This window comes from Ambystoma mexicanum, chromosome 2p (assembly GCF_040938575.1).
Source record: "Ambystoma mexicanum isolate Mex_15411 chromosome 2p, UKY_AmexF1_1, whole genome shotgun sequence".
Taxonomy (NCBI): domain Eukaryota; kingdom Metazoa; phylum Chordata; class Amphibia; order Caudata; family Ambystomatidae; genus Ambystoma; species Ambystoma mexicanum.
Genome location: NC_090923.1, coordinates 1,388,706,288 through 1,388,731,766, shown reverse-complemented (window position 1 = coordinate 1,388,731,766; position 25,479 = coordinate 1,388,706,288). Strand labels below are relative to the sequence as shown.

The window sequence follows — 25,479 nt, the reverse complement described above, 5'->3', positions numbered from 1 at the left end:
CTACAAGACGGTGTTAAGAGGTGAACTGATATCGTGGACGACCGCGAAAAAAAGACAGCACTGGAGCAAGACTCTTGAAGCCGAACAACAGGTCAAGCAGGCAGAGGACAGGCACATAATTGAGGACACACCGGCCTCGAATCGGACATTGCTACTAGCACAGAAAAGGCTGCAAAACATAGCGATGGACAATGCGAAACAAGCGCATACTGCAATGCGGGCAAGAATTTATGAAACAGGTGACAAGGCTGGCAAGATGCTGGCTTGGCTGGAAAGGAAGGAGCAGGGACGCAGTCATGTCCGAAGGCTCGAGACAGGAGGGCCGATTGCAGGGGTGACAGATCAGGAAATAAGCCAAGGCTTCACAGAATATTACGCTGAGCTGTACAGAAAACCCACAACACAGATGGATGTCACAATCATGGACCAAATTGACATCCCCACCTTAACAGAGACGCAACTGCAACTGCTGGAGAGGGAGATCACAGAAGAGGAGATCCTAAGTGCCATGTCGGGCCTCCAAACCGGTAAATCCCCTGGACCTAACGGCTTCCCGGTTGAGCTATGGCGAAAGGTGGGGACCAATGTGGTGGCCCCCCCCAACTACTCCAAATGTATCAACATGCGCTAGAAGAGGGCATTCTCCCACCAGATCTGCGAGAAGCAACAATAGTGATACCCAAGCCGGACAAGCCCCCGGAAAGATGCAGTTCATACAGGCCCATTTCACTCATCAATGGCGAAACTAAAATTTGGGCGAAATTACTTGCCGACCGTCTGCAACAGGTTATTCCCACCCCAATACATCCGGACCAGTGCGGCTTCATGCCACAGAGATCAACACGTATGAACCTCCACAGGCTCTATTCGACCCTGGAAAGGGCCAACAGCATACAGGGCCCGCTAGCCCTGCTAGCAATTGACTTCGAAAAGGCCTTCGATTCGGTGAGATGGGAGGCCATCTGGACCATAATGCACCGCATGGGCTTCGGTGAGAACTTTATGAAGTGGGTGCGCCTGTTGTACGAATCACCGTTGGCAAGGACCAGAGTTAATGGCTGGCGTTCGGACCTCTTCAACTTGGGGTGGGGGGAAGAGACAGGGATGCCCGTTGTCGGCCATGATTTTTGCAATCGCCATCGAACCACTGGCAATCCTCTTGCGAAACGCGCCAACCTGGGAAGGCTTCCCATGGTCCGATACCTGGGAAGACAGAATATCTCTCTATGCGGACGACCTTCTCATATATATGAAAGACCTGAGCAATTCCTGCCCCAGAGTCATGCACCTGTTAGAGCAATATGAGGCATTCAGCGGATTACGAGTGAACTGGTCCAAATCCATCCTCTTCCCTTTAGGGGATACCTCGATGGCAAACTTAGCGGCTGGTCCTTATCAGATCGAAAGGGAACAGTTCAAGTATCTGGGGATACGTATCACGAAGCATCTGACTGAATACACAACCCTGAATCTCTCCCCCCTTATAAAGAGATTTGCAGAAGATACTCGCCATTGGATCTCCTTGCCATCAACGCTGATGGGCAGAGCTGCCCTGTTCAAAATGATAGCCCTTCCTAAATTCTTATATATCCTGCAAAATGCGCCATTATACATTCACCAGCGGGAATTCCACAAAATTGAGTGCACCCTTCGGAAGTTACTATGGGGGGGGGGGGGGGGGGACACCCGCGAATTGCTCTCGCCACGCTCCAAAGGTCTATCTGGGAAGGAGGGATTGGACTGCCCAGGATACAGTCATATTAATGGGCCAGCCAGATGGTGGTAGTAAATGATATGCTCCACGGAGACGGGAGCCTCCCACATATGAAAGGTCTTATCTGTAAGGCCATGACCACGCCTCTGGAGCATCTGAATGGAGGCCTGAACCGCACACCACAGATGGATATGGCAACGCATATAGTGAGAATATGGAAGGAAACCCATCGGTACTTAGGATGGGGGGGAAGCTAAAGCTGGCACAACCCCTATGGAACTTCTGCAACCTTCCCGAAATACGAAAGCTGCCCAGATGGCCTGAATGGGTCCAACGAGGAATCGCCAGCATAGGAGATGTGGTTCACGAGGACAACCTGGTACCATTCGAGACATTGCATGCAAAGTTCTCCCTCCCAGACACAGAAAGGTACCACTACATGCAGCTGAAACACGCTTGGACGACCCATAGACACATAACACAAGACATGCCGGAAAGCTCCCCATTAGAGAGAAACATCGTTTTGGACCGGGTGGACCGGAAAATCACCTCTACCATGTGATAACATCCTTTGCGACACCGGAACTAACCAGCTTGAAGGCAAAGTGGGAACGGGATGTGGGTCCCCTTCAACCGGAGGACTGGGTAGAGGCCCTGATGGACCCGTGAGAAACAACCATTTCCTCAAGGCTTAGACTGGTCCAACTGAAGATCCTGCACCGCACCTATTACCCAGAAGTGGCTCTCTTCCATTGGGGCAAATCCTCAGACGCATGATGCCTACGCTGCAAAAGTGAAGAAGGTACCTTTTTCCATATTTTGTGGGAATGTAGTAAGATACAGCGGCTCTGGCAGAAATGCTCCGATAAACTGTCTAGCGTTATAGGTAAAGAGATACAGAGATGCCCAAAACTCCTCCTCCTGGGGATCTCCAGTGACACTGACCTTTCGCGTTATGAGAAATTGCTCTGGTCGACTGCGATGGCAGTTATCAGGCGGAACATTGCGCAAATGTGGGGATCGGAACGTACGCCAAGCTTTGAACAGTGGGTCACGGATGTGGACATATGCGCTATAATGGAACATAGAGTGTACGCGGCGAGGGGTTGCCCGCAAAAAGCGGACAAAATATGGAGAAGATGGGAAGAGGCTAGCTAAAGGACTAGGGTGGCTCCACAGCCCCTGTGACTGAGAGATGCCCCGGGAGAGTGGGGGTAATGCCTCTGCCATGAATAGCCTATGCCATGTGGTCATCTGATGTCAAGTTGACGGTCTGTCGGACCATGGTCCCGGAAGTTGAGTTTTTGAATGTTTTTGGTTTCTTGATTATCTCTCTCTCTCTGCACATCCTATCACATGCACCTGGATATGTAGGTATTGCATATGTTCCTCTCCCTTCCAGTCCACCCCTTCCCTTCCCTTGCTGCCCCAAACTTTCCACCTCCTTTCCCACGTCCCTACCCTGCATTACAGAGAGATAAGTGTAATGTTGTATGTTGTTTTATGTTTCAAATTAATAAAATCTTTGATTAAAAAAAAGAGGTTGAAGTGGTCATCCAGAGGTCTATGTGAATTCCTTGCAGGTTTGCAAGTCTTCGACAGTGAAAAGATACCCTAGATAAAACGTGGGAAAGGGAACCACCACGAAGGAGAGACAGGCTTGAGCCCAGCTGAGTGAAGCCTGTGCAGAACTGTGAGAAACTGAGAAAGTGAATGAGAACTGAATATTGATGACAAGGTGGTCAAGCCTAAAGAAGTGAACTATCAGAAGTTGGAAGCCTAAGATTGAACTGTCAAACTGTACCAGTAAGCCAACGTGTGGAAGACGGATCGAATTATGCCATCCACCTATCCTTTGTTTTCTTTAGAGACTCTAGACCCTGTGGAGTTGAACCTGGGGAAGGGAGCTGGTACTGAAGCCATTCTAACATTTCTTTTTGAGACACTATTTTCCTTTTGTATTCCCTCAACACATGTACCATTTTATGTAGGAGGGCAAGGGTAGGCTTTCTTAGCATAGGCCTCTTTATTTGACCAGACAGACTTGGAAGTGTTTGGGATTTGTTTAATGGTCGAGATTACTCCCCTTTTTAGCGTTAGGGCTAGTTAGGAATTCTACCAACCCAACTGAAAACTAAATAAAAGGTTTCGAAACCTGCATCCATTGCGTATGTATCCACTGTTTGACACCATGCCCTCCACACAAGAGAAAGATTCTGCGATTCATCGAGCATTGGTGGCAAGCTAGAATAGCTAAAATGTTCTTTCTTCAGAGGGAAAACCTGGGTCGTCTGGGGTCCAATATATTTGAAGGGGTAGTTTGGTCAGAAAGGTTATTGGCCCAATCGATCGGGCAAGTATTTCAGAAAATACATCGATCGGTCTTAAAAAAAAAAAAAATACCAATGCAACCTACCCATGTTTTTCTCGCTTTAACACTTGCGAAAACGACGGGTCGGGTACCGCCATCTTGTGCGAATCTTATCCGTTGATCCATCGCCCCAAGTTCAAGTGCCCCCGTGGCACTAATTCAGATCAGCCGCCCCCTAACGCTGACATCACTAGATGCTCATGCCCCATTTAACAATGCCAATGCACGTCTCATGTCAACGTCCTCTGTGCGCAATCTATTGACATGTCTCCATGGAAACGCCAAGACGCCTTGTTCCTCACACAACGTTGAAGTTTCTAATTCCTTCATGTCAGTATTTCATTTCGAGCTTCCCTGACTTGTGACTAATAAGTTCAGGTATCTGTCAAGTAAGAGACACTGAGAACCAGTGCTTATACTGGTTAAAACGAATGAACTCAGTAGTCGCTTTTCATATCTTAAATTATAGACAGGTTTGAGCCTAGTCTTTTCACAATGTGTTTTAGTAACATGGCTGTTTCTTCGCTTGTTTTTCTTTAACATTCAATGTTAATACGAAACCCCTTTTCTTGAATGTATACAAACAAAAACGTTTTTAATTTACCTCACTGTTAAATATGTGCTTCTTCACTATTCAGGAACCATGGCAACAATTCAGCCCTACCTGTACGAGTCTGAATATTCAGAAGAAGCAATCCTTGAAATAGAAAAAAGTCGAGAAGATGTGGAATCAGATGAAAGGCATGAGGATCAAGCACCGGAGCCTGAACCCAGTCACATGGGACACGTTTCGACCTGGTGTACCTGCCATTGTGAGCTTATGCCTACTTTGGTGGAAAACTGCTGTTGCAGAGAACAACTGTGGCTGCTTTGCCTAGATTGCCGAAGAAGACACCACGTTAGCGTGCTGCAGGACTTCAGGGCCGCCCGTCTTAAAAGATCTGTGTTGCAAATGATGATGGTCCTTATGCAGGAACTTTGAGCTACAGTTTGCCCTCGCAATCCACATAACGAGGAAGTTCACTCTATATATGTTATGTGTTTGAGGACCGAGACGGCTAATTTAATATGTTGTTCCCCTACATCAATATAACTTTGATGGATCACTGACGAAACAATGTCTGTAAATTGAATAAAATTACTCATTCTAATCTTAAACCAAAGCGTTCATCTTTAGATTTAGATTTATTGTCCGAATGACTACAACACTATTTGCAGGAATACGCGTTCACGTGTCTAACTGATCCCTACTTTAAATCACAAGTACTGGCAGTACTTTGTACGAAAAGGTACTTTTTAAAGCATAACATTGCCTTACATTTTACAAAGTAGTGCAAACATAAAAAAAAAATGCTATTATTTGATTCATTCAAGTTCATTCAAGTGAACTATTTCTGTATCTCTTACACAGGTGGTGCAGACGTGTTGCATATCGTGCCTTTACATGGTGGATTCATGAGACTGTGGGATTTCGCGTTTGACCAGTAATACCTGCCTGTGTGGTTCGAGCCATTCATGATGAACTCCCCAGTGACCACGGACAATACAGTCGATTTATACAGACAGTACCTTGACTGCAGCAGTGGCATTGCCATCCCCTTTACTGAACTAAACAAATATTTAATCTGAACAGTTGTTAGAAATGTTCTATAAGTCTATAACACGTCCAAAAATCTAAGAGGATCGAAAACGATTGGTGTGCTTTAACATGTTTACTTGCCCATCACGCGCCCCTCATTCACATCCACTTCCCCTCAGCCATCAATGGCTTTTCGCACCTGTGGGCGTGCACTTGCAAGGGGGCTGGGAGATGGGAACACTCAAGGTGCCGAATACCATTAACACCACAAAGGGTTCTTTCGCAGGGGCACACATATCCACATGGCCACCGCAGATCCGGTGTCTCCAGAGTCCCGTTTGAAGACCCCATCCCTGCAATCAACATATGCCCGTGTCCTTTGACTGTTTTCCGGGCCTATAGCGCTCGCTTCATCCACATCCACCCCCCTCCGCTATAAATGACAGTTCTCGCTCGTGGACATGCGCTTGCAAGGTGGGTGCACTGGGCAGAATTGAGGAGGTCAAACATGGTCAGAGGCCTGGTGGGTGTAATCAGCACGTCATACATTCACATACACACCCACTTCTGCAATCCTTTATAAACACTGTGGGAGTTAACAAGAAAAAATCTGTGAGATCATCAACGGATATTGCTAGATCTCCACTTTTGACCTTGCTCATATGTTCTTCTAAGTAACATTTGGTCAACTTTCACTATAGCTTTCTGCATGGTCAACTTTCTCTGCTAGGCCATTTTCTATTGCTTTATACTCAATGTACACCCTATGCTCCTTTAATTTTATTCAAAAAGTCTACACCACATCGTCCTACACATTTTTATCTCTGTAATTGGCACATAAGTATGGTTTCCAAATGTAATCTTTCATAGTCTGTGTTTTTAATGCATGTTTGCATTAGGTGCCATTTTTTATAAAGTTAAGAAATACTATCAAAGGAGTTTGATTTACTCACTGTGATACTTTAACAGTAATATTTATCTTCAACAGATCATAGGGACAATCCAACAATGCTCTCTTTTATCGTTTTGGGTTGCACCAACAACAGCCATGCTAAAAGTCAGAGTACAGTCCTGCATGCATTTCCAAAGGATTTCACTTTAATAAGAAAATGGCTCTTGAACGGAGGATTTCCAGTGTCTGAAATTGAAAACAGAGCCAAGGATGTATTCGATGATGTGAGGGGCAATCTATTCCGCGTCTGCAGCATGCACTTCTCAAAAGATATGTATGAACAATCACAGTACACTAGAAAGCGTTGCCCAGATTCCAAGATGGTTGCCGTGGTGAGAACACTGTGAGCGAGGCTCCCCTGAACGTCGCGGCCAATGGAGTTAATAGGAGAAAATAAAGCCCTCCCCAGGGGCTGATGTCTGCACAAGAACTCCCTCCAGAAGCCGCTCCCACAACCTGAACGTGGAGAGATCGAACGGGCAGCAAGAGGAGCAGCACCCTGGGCACGCAATTGAATCCGGGAGGATCGGCGCCCCTGACAGCCTGAGCCCGCCCTGTGGGGTGCTATAGGAGTGAGACTGCAAGCGCTGAAAATCAGGGATGTGAGGAAGCTCAGCCCAGACAAGAAAACTGAGAAGGAACGGAGTTGATCACCTGTAGGAGACCTCTCCCCCTCCCATCCATTCCGTGAAAGCGGTCAGCGCAGGACACTGGAAAAAACACCAATGGAAGCCACCCGACTCGAGGGACGCCCTAAACGTGGCCGCAAAATGCAGCAGGAAGTCGAGGAGTGGGAGGTCTGGACTCCAGCAGATACTGCGAAAGAAAGCAGAGTGCCGCTGGAAATGAAGCCAGAGCCGCAAGTAAGAAGGTGAGGAGTGGGCGGAGGAAGGGGACACCGGGCGTGGACCCCCACAACTACAGGGAGGCCCCACCCGAGCACGCCCAGAGGGCACCACAGAGGTGAAGAGGGTGGGAGGGCGAAGAGCACACCTGCGCCGCTGCGCCCCCCCCTCCAGCAGAACGAACATTGCTGGCTGCAGCACAGGAACACCGGAGGAACACGCAGCACCCCCTGTTGGACCCACTAGGGCTCACACAAGCCCCGGAAGGGCACCAGGAAGCAGTCAGAGCGCTCCCAGGGGGAGGCTCGCCAGACAGGCAGAGGGGAGACACCCCTCTACAGGCACCCCGCCAAAGCATGGGTCCCCACACTACACAGCATACCAAAGAAGAGGGCAGGAGCAATACCCCCCCCACCCATACACGACAACGCCACCAAAAAAGAGCTAAAGAAACAGGGGGATTGCAAAACCACCCCATGAGTAACACTGCAGCTGGGCCTCTTCATCATCTGCCGCTGCAAGATAACTCTCAGGAAAACACCCCCGGCTCCACTGAGCACAGGACAGGCGACATTCCCCACCAAGAGGAATGGAAGACACAAGAAGTCAATCCCTGCTAACAGAGAGAACCGGTGAAGGACCTATCGAAGGGCAACAAACCCCATACTCAGGACCCTCAGAACCAGTCCTGCACATACCTGAGGGCGGAGGAAGGGGGCCAGAGATGTGGGTCTGTTTACCCACTCCAGGACATGTCGAAATCCAGGGGCAAGGAACCTCAGACCTCCGCAAAAGGGCTTAAGAAAACCCATGAGGGAACCCTCTCAAAGATATGGGCTAGAGACACAACACCCTCTGAGGAATCACAAATGGCAGAAGCTCATCCAGAGCCAAGAGAAAACCCCCCACACGACGAACAAGAACAGCCAGTGACTCGGTGACAAAATCGCCTCAACAGTACCAAAACAGATGGTCGCCCTGCAAGAGGACCTAGCGGAGGGTTTGCAAGAAATAAAGCGGGACATAAATAAAAAAATCGAAGAGAGGGTGAACATTGAAATGAAAGGGCTATCCAAGAACTGACGGAGGACGCAAGGAACGCCGACAACTTGCTTGAGACCCTGGCAGCAGCCACCCACAATCTAGAGCTGCAGGCAGAGGATTTAGAAAACAGATCCAGGAGGTCCAACATTCACCTCAAATGTCTCCCTGCGGACGTCCAGGATAAAGACCTCGAAGCAGCTGTCGAATCCATATTCACAGACCTCTTGGACACAAACGTCTCCCCAGAAGCAAAGTTTGACAGAATTCATAGGGTGAGCCTCCTGTCGGCAGGAAGCGGGGTCTAGGCCGAGGGACGTTCTGGCCGCTCTTCATGATTATACAACTAAAGAAAGGGTACTCTTCAAGGCAAGCAAATCGAAGGAGCTTACCTACAATGGAGCAGAAATTCATATCTTCCAGGACCTAGCAAGAGGAAAAGGATGGCCCCAGTCTTGTAATTTCTGAAAGGCAAAGAGGTCCGTTGCTCTTTGACTAGGGGAAGCAACATAGAATTACGTCTTACAAGGAGGGTGCAAGCCTTTTGGGGATTGAAGACGTACACCATTCGCCGACCCAAGCAATGGACGCACAACAAAACACCCGCAGACCCTGGAAATGGTCCACAGTGAGATCCAAAAGAGCGGGATATCAACCGCACCTAAAAGGCCCCACCACAGGAAAACAGCAGGATAAGGAAAGGTGTCCACAAAGAACGCAGAATGAGCAAGCAGCTTCATGCAGGGCTACACAAACAACCTAAGCCTGGAGAGGGCAATATCAGGGTTTATACAAGGCCCCGAGGGGAGGAAGGGCAGAGGCGGGTGGTGGCGTAACAGGGGGAGGGGACAAGCAGGCTCAGGAGAGAGGTGGGGCTGGTGGGAGAGCTCCCAGACAGGTGCCCAAAGGGAGACAACAACCAGAGTAACGCCCATGGGACAATGGCTAATAACAATCTTACACTACTGTCCTTAATCTCAACAGATTAAACGCCCCAATCAAAAGGAAAACAATTGAAAGATTCCCAAGAAAGGAACGCCCTGACATAGTTACCCTCCAGGAAACATGTCCACTCCCGTGACAGGGTCAGGGCTATACCCGAATCTATCAGGCAACACACCAGCAAGAAAGGGGTGGTAGGGGGGGTCCTACTCGCCCTGAGGGGTCAGCCTGGATCTCACACCAACAGACACCGATACGGACGACCGAGGGAGATAGCTGGCAACAACGCTGGAGGGAAGGGGAAAGGCCTATACCATAGCCACGATATACGCGCCCAACTCAGGACAGGACGCGTTCATTCAAAAGGCACTAAACAGACTAGATCAATTCTAACGGGTGACATCCAAAATAGCGTGGGACCCTACAAGGGACAGGAGCAACAAGGGATTAACAACGTAAGGGAAACCGTCTGGGGAACTCGGGGAAAAAATAAACAATTTAGCCCTAGTGTACGAATGGAGGGAGTTAAGAGGGAGCAGAGAAAGCAACACCTTCTACTCACACGTCCACCGCACTCATTCAAGGATCAACTACCTATGAACCCTGGGGATCACAGTGGGTACAATAATACAGTCTGATCATGCCCCAATAAAACTAACAATGAAAAGAAACCAGAGACTCTCGGGCCTATACAAATGGAGATACCCAACGACTCTGTTCAAAGATGAGAGGCTATCGCAAGAGGTTAAATAAGGGATAATGACCTTCTTCGAGACTAACAACCCAGAGGACACAAAACCGCAGCTTCGATGGGACGCATTCAAGGCGACAATAAGAGGGAAAATCATAGCCATTAAAGCAAGAAGAGACAGGAAAATGAGACTAGAGAAAACACGATTGGAGGGAGAGGTTTAAATAGGTCATGCCCTGCATGGGCAAGGCACCGAGCTGAGAGACAAAGAAGGAGTATAGGACAATAAAGGATCAATTAGACTTAATACAAACTGCGGCGGATCACACCCTACTATCCCTGAAGCAGAAATACTATATAAACGCAAATAAGTCGGACAACATTCTGGCCAGGCTATTGAAGAAAGAAGAAAAGGCAAAAACTATTCTAAAAATAAAGGTCGGAGGAGATAGCACCAGGTCTAACAAAAGATATCAAAAGAGTTTGTCATATATTACTCCAGGCTCTACAGCACGGATAAACCGTCACCATCAGTACAGGAGGGTTAGAGGACATCACCCTGGTAGGGGTAACAGAGGAAGAGAGGGAAGCCCTAGAGCAGGATATAACCTGCAAAGAAATCTGGAAAACAAAAGCACTACCCACCAATAAAACCCCCATGTCCAGGCAGATTCACCTCTGAATTCTACAAAACCCACAGGGAGACATTATACCCCACCTAACCGCCTTGTTCAATCAATTTGACGTCGAAGGGCCCATCACACAATCTATGGAAGAGGCGAAAGTGGTCCTTTATCCCCAAAAAGGGAAAGGACCCCACAGAGCACGGCTCATACCGACCAATCGCCCTGATCGAAATAGATGCAAAGATCTACACAAAGGTTTTGGCGACTAGACTAGATCAGATTCACCCACGAATTGTCCAATCAGGCTTTGTCAGGGGCCATCAGACCATTGATAATGTTAGAAGGATTGCGCATTTAATTGAAAAAGCAAATAAAAAAAACAATTCCCACTCTTCTCATGGCCCTGGACACCGAGAAAGTCTTCGATCAGGTGGAGAGGGGATTTCCTATTTGCTACCATGAAAAAGATGGGCTTTGGAGAGAGGTACCTGGCTAGAACTATCAGCACCGATGCTCTGACTAGTCATGAATGGCCAGTTAACACAACCAGTAGCAGTGCAGCGAGGTACAAAACAAGGTTGCCCTTTGTCACCCCTGCTCTACGCGATACACTTACAGCCACTTTTGGCAGCGGTGAGAAGAAACAAAGAAATATCAGGAATCACATTTGGGGGAAAAGAACATATAATAGCTGCATTTGCGGATGACATGTTGGCAATAACCCATCCAGAGGTCTCCCTAAGGGAAACAGAAAAAGAAATCTGTCAATTTGGGGCGGTGGCAGGCCTAAAATAAAAGCCAACATGTCTGAAGTGTTCCACCCAACAATCACGAAGGAGGTAGAGTTTGAACTCAAAAGGGGGTCCCCTTACAGATGGGTAGAACAAACTTACCTATTTAGGAATCAACCTAACTAAAATCAATAGAGGGCCTCTACGGGGCAAATCATCCGCCCCTGATGGAAAGGCTAGAGAGTAAATTGATCAACGGGGACCCTTAGCCATAACATGGCTAGGTAGAATAAACATCCTAAAAATGTTTATATTGGCTCAATTGCTCTACTATTTCTCGGCACTCCCAGTTCAAGTACCGTCAGCCCTATTTAGGACCATCCAGAAATATACAGCAGATTTGTCTGGAATAATAGGACTCAGATTAGCAAGCAGGGTAATGAAGATGCCCAGGACCAGAGTGGGGTTGGAGGAACCAGATTTCCAAGCCTACTATCTGGCAGCCAAGATTAAAGTGATCAGGGACTGGCAGACGGGGGAAATCGAGGGAAGATCTGGACACCAATGGACAGGGCAGTAGCGGGGGGGAGAAACTGGAAGGCGTACTCTGGAGGCCCAAGACAGAGAGACCGGCCCAAATGTATAGAAGCACCATACTCTCCCTAGCCGGGGATTTGTGGGACGAAACCATCAAACAAGCCCATATCACCTCATTTCCATCTCCGCTCACCCCAATATTCGACTACCTTCAATTCACCCCGGGGTACAGGACCACCGACATGTTCGAGGAGGCACAAGTGAAACCCTTCACCCAATGTAAAGTAGACTTCGGAGAGGGAGAGCGATTTCGATACATGCAAATAAGGCATTGGCTTCAACAGCCCCTGATGAAAAAGGCAGCGACACGCCACTTAACCCCCTTTGTGAAGTACCCAACTACAGACACAAGGGATAGGGAGATGCTAGCATCAATATATGCACACATAAAAAGGGGCGAGGACCCGCCTTAAAGGAGCTACATGAAAAAATGGGAACCAACTACAGGTCAGACAATAGAGGAGACTGACTGGGAAAAACTATCAAACATCCCCAAACTTACAAGATCCCTCCAGATACAAGAAACGTGGGTAGAATTGCTCACACAGCGGCATTTGAAACCAACAAAGTTCCACAAAATGTATCTGGCAGAATCCAATAGACTGTGGGTTGGCGGGAACGAGGAGCCACATATGGTGGGACTGTCCCAAAATACAAGAATATTGGGGAGTTATACAGGAGGCGGTAGAACTAACTGGGGGCTAAAGATGCGGGGCAACAGATGCCTGACTCTATTAGGTCTAAAAGGAGTCCTGGATGACCTAACCTTCGAGAGCTGACTGCAAGGTATACTTCATCCTGATGATGGCGGGGGCATTGGCGTTAGCACAAAAATGGAAATCTAAAGAACCCCCGCTGAAACACGAGTCGGTAGGGAAAATGTGGAACTTTGTGGCCCTCGAGTGGCTTACATACTCCCTGCAGGGAGACCACAGACACTATCGCACAGACTGGTCGAGGGCTTTGGACTACCTACAAGCAGGCACAAGGGGGACTTGATGCCCAAGGAGAATGCGCCTCTTAGTGCTAGTGCGACTGTCCTACCCCTCTTGAAAAGGAAGGGAAGTGGACCAAGTAGTGACCAGGAAGCCAATACAGGGCATTTTCCCCATGATAACGCAGTAGAGGGAGGTACTGGAGCAGAGTTTAAGACTAAGGATTATTGGCGGACAAAGAAGGGGGGGTTTGTTAAGATTGAGTTATGTTCAAAAATGTTAATACTAAATTATGTTAAAAAAACTCATAAGTTACTTCCCAATGCAGTTCCAAATGAATTTCATCATGCGCTGACCCAGGTGAGTAGTGTATGCTGAATTTTTTAATTTATTATACAATTTTCTAAATTTTCCTGTATAATGGGTCTCATAAATGAATACTCAATATATTGCAATAGTCTGAACAGGTAACAAAACAAACGGTTTTCAGTTTTTGGGGAATATTTCTATTGATATTTTATTACACAAGTTTCCTTTGTGACACTATGTACTATGGTTTGAACATTTTGAAATTTAGATTACTTTGTTTATCCCTACTTTAGAGATACTCGAATAGTTCAGTGCATTGGGAGCCTTTCCAAAACACACACACACACATTGCATCCTTTAAAAATAGGTATTTTTTTTAAAATTACCATGTCTGGCTTACCTTATCTTAATAAAATGTGTAAAGCACAGAATAAGCCCCAAGGCAACTTGGCGCTAACGAGGTGGTGAGGGTCCAATTCACATAATTAAAAACAGAAAAGTCTTCAGTGCATGGCAGAACAGAATGTGCAGAGGGAGGGTAAACTGATTCCAGGCCTTAGCAGCAGCCACCGAGAACGCACGCCCACCTGTACGAGTAAGCCTGAACCTCTGAGGTTGTAAAGTCCTGAGATCGAAGAGGCCTAGAGAGAATATACAGAACAAATTTGTTCTGAAGAAATTCAGCACCCAATCCATAGATGGCCCTATGCACAATACACAGTGCTTTGAACCTAATATGTTGCTAGCCATGGAGCCAGTGGAGTTGTCGTAGCAACGGGTTCATATGGGCACCCCAAGGAGGATGAAGAACGTCCCTAGCTGCCCAATCTGTAGGATGCTGGGCAGAAGATGTTTGGGGAGAGCCAGGTAAAGGGCATTACAATAGTCGATGTAACTAATGACTAAGGAGGACACAAAGGGTCCATGGTACTTGTCCGGGATACACAGGTGAACTTTACGGAGAGTACGTAGTTTGAAGTAGTCCATTTGAAATGCAGATGAAACCTGGTCGGCCATAGACAAGGAGGCCGAGATTAGACCTTAACGCAGACCCCACTGACGGGATTACAGATCGTTACCATGGATTAAATCACAGACACGTCCAACATCCTAATGATGAGGCCAAGCAACTTGCACACAAACTTGTTTTAATCGTTTTTTATGTGGTCTAAGTTATAATACTAATGTCCATTTTCTACTGAACAATGGTATGAATATATAAATCGATTAAAGTATTGTGATGCTACATCAACCACTATTCCGGAGTCAACAGCAACCTCACTCACCTTTCAAGTAATTTTTTTAATAATATTCCTTCCGATGCGACTACACAAAATATGTATTTGTTCAACTTAAAAAATATTGTTTGTCATGTATAATATTAGCTTTTGATACAAACCGGCTTGTAGGCTTCTTTGTCAATATCAACCATCTTTTACATGCAATTTTTGTTTTTTTAATGTTACATCTTTATTATTACAATTACTGCTATATAGGCGGAGCCTGGGACTTAAACAACATACTAGTCTTCTACTGCAACCGGTCTGGAGGATGAGGTATGAGAAGTGATGATTTATTGATTTACACTAATAGTTCTTGATTAACAACAGCTTTTTTACATTTAAGATCACTTATTTTTTGATAATTTGTCATATTGTCAGCAAATTGCAAGTCATTAGATTAACAACCTTGAAGTATTAATCACAAACACATGCAACAATGAAAGTAAACCTTCACAAAAATGTACTTTGTCACTGAATAACAGACCATTTCACTACATAAATGGTGTATTGTTTTGTTTATAAACTTTAGCTGCTTACCAAAAAATGGAATCGGTGAAACAAAACATTACAACACATTGAAGTGGTCACAATGTAATCCATATGTTTTGCAGGATGATCTCGCACCAATTCCGTGCGACATCTCTGAAGGTTATCAGGTACAGTTATCAAATATGTCTTTTTAAACTGTTACATATACACTTGATGTCAATATTAATTTTAATCAGACGATAAACTATCTTTTTACATAGTTTAAATGATACTGTAAGGTCAACAATTAAATGAACTTTCTCAGAATGTACTTTGTGACAAAGATTTTAACATTAAATTGTTTAACAATTTAATCAATGTTTTTTGAATTTCTTATGAAATGAAATTTCTTAAGAAATGTACTACTGATGCGGTCGAAATTAAAGAGACACAGACAATAGGTATACATGAACTATTGAAAAATATCAGTTATCCATTTTAACTGTGAAGTAATATTTAATATATGTTTTAATGGTTTCCATAGTGATATTATGTTATATATGTATATATGATCCTTTAAGTGGAAGTGAACATTTCAAGGTTTGTACAATTTCAAAATGCTGTTTTTCAGCCAGGTCTGGTGGTCGACAAATCCAATTTGACTGTTTCAAGGGAAATTCGGAAAACAAGGGTACAGAACAGAAAGGTTTTTTTAAAGATAAAAAGTTGTTTATCAGTTTTTCATTGAGATTACATTTTCATGTTGTAATTCATAGATTCTGTATGTGTGCTACAAATTAAGCATGTTTTTTTCTCTCGATTAGAGGCCTAGGAAGAAGAGGAGCATAAAGACAGACAACTACACAAACTAATGATGTCACTTGCCAGACTGTTGGGAGCAGCTACATTTTGAGGCTCAGCATGGTACTCGCAAGATTCAGTGTCATGATGCACATGTCCAGTGGCCGGAATTTGAATTGAATGTCATCAGTGATGCATGGAAAGTAACTGTGGATCATTATTACAGCACACAACGTCACCCAGAAGAAACAGACAACACAGAAGATGTTTCAGAATTGCTTGCAGAACCGCTCACACAATCCACACCCTCTAAATAAATGCTAAGAAACAGACCATGTTCCCCGTTTCCCCAATACATGTGGACAAATCAGAAATATCACACACAGAAATAATCTAAGCATCTTCGCTACGGATTGACGATTGTGCTCGCGATGTGGACTTCACCGTTCCTAGTGTTGAGGCCTTATCCACAACCATGAAAATCGCAAAACACTATATTTATGGACGATTGGCTATTAAAGGAACCAAAATACATAGTATTCAACTGCTGCCTGATCGAGATAATGAAAATGATTAAATGTGATCATAAATTGCCCAGGAGGATTTGTGGGAAGCCATTGGTGAAGTTTACTTGTGTAGTCATCAACCTGAAGATGAAGGGTAGCTGTGTACACCACCATAACTCATTTTCATGGTCTGATCAACCATGAACAAAGTATGTTACCAGCAGGCACTTTTCCCATCGGCTTTGTTGATTAGCGGAACATACAGCACAATCTCCGGTTTTTCTAACTCTGTGGGACTTGAGTTCCTTTCAAAAACCCAGCACTACAAATATCAGAAGGATTTCTTGTTCCCCGCTATTAGCCAGGCATGGACACTAGAACAGATGTCAATGGACAATGCTCTCACTGGCAAAAGGCTCTGGCTTGTTGCTGATGGACAGCGCGACAGTCCAGGTTTTTCTGCTAAATACTACACCTACCACTTCCAAGACATGGAAACCAAAATAATAGTGAATTCAGTCGTCGTGCAAGTATCTTATCTAAATGTACATCTTCTGTTGCCATGGAAAAATATGGTTTCATGATATCCATTCAACTACTGTAATCTAGAGGAAGCAAATAGACCAGATATCCACTGACAGGCACGCTTCAATAGCCAAGGCCATGCAAAAGCAGTTCCCAGACAAAGCATCAATATGATCTCTGGCAAGTCAAAAATCAATTTAAAAAAAAAAAAAAAGAAGATTACAGCTGCTGTAAAAAAATAAAGGCTACAGAAAACATTTCATATTGGTCACAGTCCATCACCAACCATCTTTGTTGGAGCTCAAAAACTTGTGATGGATCTTTAGATATTCTGCTTGAAAAATGGCGTTCATTGATGCACCATTGTTCTAACATACACTCTTGGAAAGAAATTTAGCACAAATGTGCACATGGACCATTGAACAAGGCACAGGAGCGCAAGAAAAGGCGATCGGTTGCAGGCGCCCCTCCTCACATGGCACTTGAGAAGATGACAAAATGCTTTCAAGAGACATGAGGAGACTCTCAGAGTTCTGCCACACTCGGGATTTGGAAGTGTTCCATAATATGTGCCTGAAGTACAGGCCTAAAAGGTTGCATTTTGGCATCAACGTTGCCAGAACACTACAACCTGTACTTTCACACAACGAGAACGTTGGAAGGGAACAACCAAAACTTCTGGAATTTTCAGGATGCCTCGTTACAACATGGAGTTTACCAAAAGAAGCAAACAGTGGATGGCAAAACCAATCTTCCAGCAGATGGATTTTGAATTTGTGAATCTGACACTGAATGTGCTGGCCATGCAAGCGCATGGAATTGAACCAGATTTTGTTTCCAGGGCCCAGTTTATGCCACGGAACATTGCAAAAGAGGTCTGCCCTCTTGAACTTGTTGAAAGGTTGACTTCAAGATTCGAATAACGTGCGACTCTCTTCGCAATGCTGAACAAAGCCAGTTTATAGCTTTTGCAGAGTGTTTGGAAACTGGTTCCATTGCACAATAAATGGAATAGTATGTTGCTTGAGATGCAATTGTTAAATAATGTATTTTTTATTAATTACTGTTTGTGAAGTAATGTCACCAGATTGGTTTTAACATTTCTATTTCTTTGATTTTTGTATGCATTACCATCAATATAATTGATTTATATTAAAACAATAAATGTCAGGTCGATTATTTCAAGTATGTCGGACTCAAATCAAATGTAGAAGAGACTGGCGAGCCTAAAACCAGCTCCTTGTTCGTTAGTGATAGCGCCTGGTGACTGGTTACTGCTGGATATCCAGGCACTGCTTGCAATTCCCGCTTATCCAATACTAATTTCGAGCCCCTTTTGTAATGAACTCACAATAGTTGAAGAATCTAAGAAGAAAATCTGAGCAGTAGACATACAGAAGGTCAATGTCACCAGAGCTCTGGTCCTCTCCAGGCTGGACTACTGCAACAGCCTCTTCCTCAATCTGCCTAAATCCTCCCTTCGCCCCCTTCAAATAATCCAGAATAGGACTGCAAGATTTATCATTGGCCTCAAACCCAGGAACCGCATCTCTCAAGGCCAAAAATATCTCCACTGTCTCCCGGTGGCTCTGATGATCAAGTTCAAGACCCTCAGTTTAATCCACAAGGCTTTTCCAAGGCCAGGATTCCCACTACATCCGACTCTTTCCCTAAATAGCTCCCTCTTGGAGACCTTCGGTCATCTAGCTGCAATTCTCTGCAGATCAGACACTATTCCAAGTAGAGAGTGTGGGGCACATCTCTTTCCTCGGCAGGAGCATCCCTCTGTAATGCCTCCCTGCCTCCTAAGTTCCAGAAGATTCTGAAGGGACAACGTTTTTGCTTCTTCATCCCCACTGCTAATGCACACCTCTATCGCATTTACTGGCTGCCTGGTCACTTCTGAGCTCTGCAGGGCACCAGGCCCTCCTCGCCCAGCATCCTGTCCCCCTCCCCAACAACCTGCAGTTGCCCTTCGGGGCCCCTTTCCCCTGACAAACCTGGCGGGCTGTGCATCCCTACTGAGCCTGGACCAACCCTGTCCTCGTCATTCGCACGTGGTCTTTACTCCCCGCTTCACCTGGAACTTGCCCACCTGGCCTCACCTTAGCACTTGCCTAGCTCCATTGGCTCTAATCTTCCCCACCTCCAACTCCCCCCCCACACTTGTATACCTCCTCTTGCCCACACCTCCCTCCCACCCTAGCATTTTCCCTTCTGCCATGACCTACAACCCACTGCCCCCTTCTGCACTTCTCGTTACTGCTCTTGCATAATCCGAATGACACAAGCCCTAGTAGGACAGTTATTGTTTTTCTTCTTCCCCATTCCCCCCCCCCCCTCAACCCCTTTTTTTTGTCTTGTGGCGGCTTGAAACACAATTTTTTGTATAGGCGCTTTACAAATAACCCATAAATAAAATAAATGAATTCTAACCTCACTGGAAAGTAGGAATCATGATAAGTGGCTGCAGATAGCAATAGACAAAATGTTTATGTATTTTCATGAACAACATTGAAATAACGAGCAAATGAATATGTCTTGCCAATGTGCACTACGAACATGCACCTGTGGCCTTTGCACATTTACATCTTATTGTGGAAGACAACCAAGCGGGCATGCATCAATGCAGAAATCAATATGATTCCTGGAACATATACACAGAAGCCAGCAAGCCTCTCAAAACTGCACTCCGGCATTCTGGAATTTTAGTGATGTAAACTTTTGTTTTCTTTTTGTTGTTGCTCACGGCACATGTTGCCCTGGCTGCAACAGTCCACCCAGCCTGGTGCGAAATTGCCCCTTCCCTGCCCTCCTTTCCCGGTACGTCCATGCCCTATATATTAACCCACCGCTTTTGTATTCGAATTCTGTTTTATTTCAGAAAAGAAGTGGCCTACTTTGGCCCAAAAAACTGCCCCACACTATTAATTTTGTTTTTTGGGGGGGGCATTGCCCTACTTAAGTATAGGAAAATCCAAGCCTCTCTGCACCTTGTCTAGGGTCGTCGTTGAAAGAATATGTAAATGTTGTGGGACCAGGCTCCTTGATACTGTTCAAATGGAAGTAAATATTTTCATATGTGGGATACTTGAAATATTTTGTTGTTTTTCACTGCACAGCTCGCCATTAATATTGTTCAATGCTGAGGCATGTGTTGCTGTGGCATGTGTTCCCAAAACGAAACTCCCTCCGACACGCTGTGAACATTGGATGATGGGTCGCATTGTTATGCGTCCTTGAATCCACTGAACTAACAATTTAAAAATCTGTTGAATATCCACAAAGAAGTGATGATATTCTCTATATTGAAAGCTTAAATAGGATTGTTAAGTTTCTATTACTGAGATCTGTCTTTCCAAGCGGTTGGGTCATCCGTCACATAGGGAGAATGGAAACACAAGATAAAATGTAAGCAAAGTTTTAAATAATATTTATGCAAGTGAGGATGGCAAGTGTGCTATATGCTCCCTGATTAACGTTGTGAAGGATGAAAGTTTAATTTGACGCAAATAGTAGTCACCATACGTGTTAATTGATAGTTAACAAATATGTACTGTATATATACAATTATAAATTGGGTACTGAAATATATTTTTGCATTCTCGATTTTACATAGCTATATTATACCGATGTGCACCTGTCATGGGTAGTGTTTACCGGCCAACTGCTTCTTCAACCGCAATTCGACTGTTATCATCAACAACGCATCTGTGATAACCATTATCTTGGACGATCGCCAGACACCAATCTGTCCTTTTGCAGTTACACTTATAAGGAGCAACATGGCAGCCAAGGTTCTGAAAACATACGAATGTGAAAGTATTGCCTTTGAAATTTAAACCACTAATTTCTTCTCTGTAATAGAACCCCATGTGCGCCGATCAGAAATCAGCGATGGAAGATAACTTTCTGTGAAGAATGCAAAGACAGGGATTAATCAAATCGATTAACAGAATCAGCATTATAAGATTACCGTTCAGTTAAACAAAATATGAGAACCATGCAATGTTCCGCTAGCTATAACCTTGATTGGAAAAAGTTATCCATGGTTTTGTGGACTCAATTACCTCTTTTGAGCGTGATGACAAAATTGAAAGTAGTTACGCTACCGGCTATTGCCGTTTTCTTCTGAATAAACCTATCATTTTTGTGAAAAGAAACAAATGATTGGCATCTGTTGTGGATGTGTGCGTGTGGGTTTATGTTCCTGGTTCTGCGTTAGATAATGTTATCACGTTGGTAATGACAGGGTACGCTTGGCTACGCTGCCCACTAACGTCATTAAAACAGGTGGAGCTCATCGTGAGCGTCTAGTGATGTCAGCATTAAGGGCGGGTGATCAGAATTAGTGCCACGAGTGCACTAGAATTTAGGGCAGTGGATCAACAGATAAGATTAGCACAAGATGGCGGTACACAACCTGTCGTTTTCGCAAATGTGTTTAAGTGAGAAAAACTTGGGTAAGTTGCGGAATTCTTTTTAAGAACGATCGGATGTATGATATCAAATACATTTACGATTGATTGGGGCAATAACATTCCTGACCAAACTACTCCTTTAACGCTATTAGCTAGCCTCACAACTCTCACACATCTTTTCAGGGGCACAGACTGTTTTATTCGCTTCCAGGTGGCAGAATCTCCAATCAGGGTCCGGTTGCAGCAACTGCCCTTCACTAAATCAACCCACGGCTTGACTGGGGAGTCGCTCCTATCGACAACACATACACACCAATGTTCAAGCACTGCGACCAAGAGGTGGGGCATGCCCCTGGGTCTGTGTCAATTTTTTCGCCCACGGTCAGTAACCCAGAGTTCTCCCGTGAAATGGAGAAATTAGCTTTTCTTCCTGGGCTCAAGGTGGACTTCGGGAACTCAAAAGCTTTTAAACAGGAAGCCCGCTCACATTCGAAAAATGCAAGATAAAGTTTTCACTACAGGAAGGGGAGAGACTCAGATATGCTCAGTTGCAACATTGGGTGAATCACTATGACCAAACAAAGGCACGCTATACACCAAAACGCTCTGGAGCTCACATTTCTAGCTGGTCGTTCCAGACGTAGGATTTCGAGGCTTTATAACTTGTTGGACTGATATGTCCATCAGAGCGTTTTCCCTACATGGTAAACTGGGAGAGAGAGACCTTGGAGCCCAAATTGCAGAGGAGTCTTGGCATAGTTTAGAAATCCATTCTAACAGACGTGTTGCCAATAAATGTATATATCTCCCCCCCTCCCCATCTACCCCAGAAAAGGAATGCCAACTTAAGCTTTTTATAGGTTGCACTTCTCCCCCGACAGACACCACCGCTTCACTCCCTCCTATACCGATACATGCTGGAGGGGGTGCCCCGAGAGAGGAACCTACTATCATACGTGGTGGCTCTGCCCTAAGGCTCGAGAGTTCTGGAAGGAAGTCCTTCCACATATTATGTCTATGCGCCAGGGGACCCTACCCTTAGACCCACTGATCATTCTACTTGGGGGATCTATCCATTTATTGGCAACACGTCTGTTAGAATGGATTTCTAAACTCTGGCCTGATGGACAGAAGTTTAGGAGGCCACCCTAGTTTAGTGAAACAGGGCAACCTACTGGATTAGCCAGAACAATTAATGTAACTTGGCAGGCGTTCAAGACTAAGTCTCAGGAGGGGCGAGTGATCAGAAGCACAAAATGGGCACACAGTATTGATACCACAGAATACTCTTAGACAGGTGTATTTCAAAGATAGATATACATTTTTTTTAGGTCCAATAAAACAACACAAATAACCAAACTAATAACGCAACAGTTACCACACAAGCGTATCACAATTTAACATATACACAACTACTGTAGCCTAATGCAATAAAGGGAGCAAAAACATCCACAACCTGTAACAGAAGGGGGGTTAAGACGAATTATGCATTAGACAGTCTTCAGGTTGGAAACCTAACATATTCAGCCCAGCCCTACGAAGTGGGGAGCCTTGTGCTCAATGTACAGCAGTGCGTAAAAACGGGCAGTCACTGGTAAAGCGGAGAAAATACCTTTTCAAGAAGCTGGGACAGTTAGGTAAGGGTCCTGAAGGGGGTAGCAGAAGTTCCAATAGCCAGGGAAGGGTCTGCCCTCACAAACAGAGTAGTATCAGACATCCGAAACAGGTTAGGAAGCGCAGGCTATACCAGCCAAAGAGAGTATCCCAAAGAACCCTTGTGCGTGAAGGCAGATGATGAGCCAGGGGCCACCGGTAAGTTATGCAAGTACTCACCGCCCTTTGCTCCCATCCAGACCAAACGATACCAGTTTAGTCGACGTCGCCTGAAGTTGCAAATCCTGCCTTTGTTCTCCGATCCGGCTCTCAGGTGCTGAGGGGCAGGATGATATTCTGCGACGGGACAGTAGCCGCAACTCCGCCCACGAAGGAAGAAAGAAGAAGAAAGTTTCAGTGCAGCAGGACTCTGGGCACAGCAGAGAAGGAGGGAAAGCCACCCACAGCGACCGTACCACAAAGCAGTGACGCTGGGATTGAAAAGGCTTGCGGCGTGACAGACTCTCATAGTTCGCGACCCAGAGGAGCAAGGCGTTTGGAATTAGGTGGGAGTGTCGGGAACCACAAGCTAAGGTTTCTCAAAGTTTCAAGCTTCAACTCGAAACAGCGGCGCTCCTATGCGATGTCCCGGGACACAGCTGGTCAGTTCACTGGACTGCCCAGGAACACTTCAGAGAAGGCTCTTTTGGTGGGAATTCAGTAGACGCCGAGAGTAGATGTTCCCACTACTCAAATGGGTAAAGCATATTCTAAGGTCAAGAACGAAACAGGGGTCTGACAGGACAACAGCGGGCTCAGAGTGCCAAACCTTCCAGCTCGCCCACTTCAGCTCACAAGATATTTGGCTCCTTCTGTAGTTCAAGATGAACCACTATATATCGACCTGGAATGGATGCAGGGCCCCTTCTCTTATCCAAAGTACGATGCATGACCGAATCTGGACAACCAATGGAAGATCTGCTCCCTTGCATGCACCCCAGTCATGGCCCAATCATGGTCCACGGCTGTCCCAATGCATCCATGCAGACCAGACATCCTGGCACCGGTAATGTGGATTGGGACCAGACATTCCCAACCCTCTTCCTGGGTGCTAGCACACGTGACATGCAGGAGCCTGCGAAAGATGCAGCTTTCGCAGGAGGCTGCATGCCCAAATAAGGAAGACCCGGGTCAGCTCAATGTGGGGGAAGGCAAAGTGACAAGATGGCCATAGGACAGAACAAAAGACTACGTGGCACGGCCATTATCAGCACTGGCCACCCTCATGAGCCATCTACGGTAAACACAGTATGATTCACTAAAAAGAAAGAAATACTAATACAGTAAACCGCTGCCACCAGTTCGTCCTTGGTACACTTGTACGTTCAGCAAAAATTCCTTAGAGGGTGTCTAGGGCCATAAAACAAAAAGGACCCCAGTGCACGGTACAGAAATGTACTTTGTGCACTGATAAAACGTTGCCAAGAGATGGCAACAAAGTAAAAGACCAAGGGAAACAGTTTCTCAGTACTGACGGCCTGGAAGGAAAATTGCATTCAGAGACCCTCCTCCCGCCCCTCATCCCCCGCTGTCCCGACCAAGAACAGGGGGAACTAATCCACCCCTGGATGGGCCTCATGTTCAGGTCGGTTAAACATTCTGGACAAACCATCAACATTGCTATGTTGGACACCTGGCCTGTGCTCAATGGTGAAGTCAAATCCTTGCAGGCTAATGGACCTCCTGAGCAACTTTGGATTCTCTCCCTTCATGGACATCAGCCACTTTAAGGGCGTATGGTCAGTGAAGTGGGCCCCATAGAGGTAGGGCCTCAGCTTTCTTAGGGCCCACATGACAGAGAAACATTTTCTCCACTGTGGACCACCTGAGCTCTCGGTCCATGAGCTGGTGGCTAATGAATCCAATTGGGTGTTCCTTTCCTTTCTCATCTAACTGTGTACAAATGCACTTATCCCAGTGTCAGAGGTATCTTTCTGCACAATAAAAGGATGCTTGTAGTCAGGGCCCCTCCCACCCCCAAGAACAGGGGCCTGTCACAGGGAGACATTTAAGCCTTGTAAGGCCTTTTCACAACCCTCAGAACAAGATACCTTCTGGGGCTTCTTTGGAGTAGTGAGAGCAGTCAGAGGGGCAGCTATGATCCCACAGTCTGCCATGAAATTTATGTAACCCAGTGATGCCCATACAGGCTCTCACAGGTTTGGGTAGTGGGGGTAGGCCAGTCTTGTACTGCTTGTACCTTACTGGGAAGAGGCTGAATCCTCCATCCACCAACCTCATGCCCAATGTAGACCAATGAGCCCTGACCAATTTGACACTTCCTGGCTTTTATGGTTGGGGGAGGGGCTTTTGAAGAGCCTGCAACACTATTCCTAGGTATCTCACATGATCTTTCCAGGTTGAACTAAAAACTGCAGTATCATCGAGATACGCCAAATTCATCCATCCCATTCAGAACATGATTAACTAGCCTTTGAAAAGTAGCAGGTGCGTTCTTTAACCCAAATAGCATTACCCTGAACTGGTAA

At 45.6% G+C, this 25,479-nt stretch overlaps 1 protein-coding gene across 3 annotated transcripts in view; it reads right to left on the bottom strand.

Moving 5' to 3' along the window:
- TBRG4 (transforming growth factor beta regulator 4) overlaps window positions 1-25,479 on the bottom strand; it is a 282,366-nt gene that overhangs the window by 244,608 nt on the left and 12,279 nt on the right. Inside the window, exon 1 of one of the 3 annotated variants that reach the window (XM_069645807.1) lies at window positions 23,171-23,190. The exons of the other annotated variants lie outside the window; for them this stretch is intronic. The gene's annotated coding sequence lies outside the window, so the exon portion shown is untranslated. Of the gene's footprint in view, window positions 1-23,170; window positions 23,191-25,479 lie in introns of those variants that run through there. 3 annotated transcript variants of the gene reach the window in all.